This window comes from Cebidichthys violaceus, unplaced genomic scaffold (genome assembly GCF_023349555.1).
Source record: "Cebidichthys violaceus isolate CVI_PGR_0920_01 unplaced genomic scaffold, fCebVio1.0.p SCAF_47, whole genome shotgun sequence".
Taxonomy (NCBI): Eukaryota; Metazoa; Chordata; class Actinopteri; order Perciformes; family Stichaeidae; genus Cebidichthys; species Cebidichthys violaceus.
This window is the reverse complement of record NW_027176672.1, coordinates 1,314,452-1,315,777: the sequence shown is the minus strand read 5'-3', so window position 1 is coordinate 1,315,777 and position 1,326 is coordinate 1,314,452.

The following is a 1,326-nucleotide window of genomic DNA, read 5'->3' as shown; positions in this document are numbered from 1 at the left end:
CTGAGGGAGAGCACACGTGGGGCAAAAAAAAAACAAACAAACCTGAAAGCACAGACGAGCAGACGCCACCGTGACATCACAGTCCACGCGACAGAAGCAGCTGAGCGGAGGGGAAGAAGTTGCGCTAAATATGAAATCAAACAAGTGGGCCTATTTATACATGAATCACTTACCTTCCTCTCACCGCACGCTGACGAGCTGCTCCTCTAGACGTGATGGTTCTGGTCGTTTCACTGTCCGGATGGTTTCTGTAGAGAGATTTTAAAGAAGAAGAAGAAGAAGAAGAAGAAGAAGAAGAAGAAGAAGAAGAAAATAAAAAATCCACGGCTGGATCCAATCTCGCACGTGTTTTTTCAACCTTTTCTTTTAGTTTCCTTCATTTTTTTTTGCTCTCCATCTCACGTCATCCCTTCATTTGTGGAAGTCGTCGGGCTTTGGACGATACGGGCAGAGTTAGACAAGCAGCCGCTGTCCCCTCCCTTTACTGACGGGCTGCCTTTAATCACAATTTGCCAGATTTGCAGACAGACGCTGACTGGCCTCACCTTCTGAAAACACACGCGTTTCTCTCTCTTAATGCTGCTGATATTACCCCCCCATATGGTTCCATGTTGCACCTCGACCATACATATCATTACTTGAGAGGAGGGGGGGGGGGTGCTCTTTTTGTTGTGTGTGTGTCATGAGAGAGGGGGGGTGTATTGTGTGTTGCTGGGCGCAGAGATAATTTTAAACCAGCTGAATCCTAAAAGTCCTAAAAGAATTAAAGATGTGTTTTTTTTGTTTTTTAAAGCCCCCAAACTGACCCAATATTCATAAGTTGAAGCGGGAACTGTCCTCGTTCTCGTTCAGCGTGTTGAATACACAACAATAATGAGAATACCTCATTATTTATGTTTTATTAAAATCGCGGGGAAACAATTTGAAATGTTACCCCCCCAACAAAACAAAAAAAGACAAACATGCTGCAAGTGCGATGTCAGTGCAGCCTATAGATGAGGAAGAGGAGGGGGGGGGGGGGGGCGACTTTGAGATGACATTGAGGCTGTAGATGGGAGTTGAGTCTCTGGTTGTTGATGTTAGACAGTCGCACAAGGCGAAGCGGCTGCTGCCCGTGTTGATTCAGCCTCCTCCTCCTCTCCTCCTCCTCCTCTTCCTCCTCCTGGTCTTCAGCACTGCTCCCCGCTGGACAGCTCCTGCTGGACATCTCTAACGCTGCATGGTCCCTTTAAGTCTTTTAATGGAAGTAAAATCTATTTATGTTCCAAGAAATACTGGGAGTTTACAACTTCATCCGCAGGAGGAATCTACGGATACCTCGTTTCG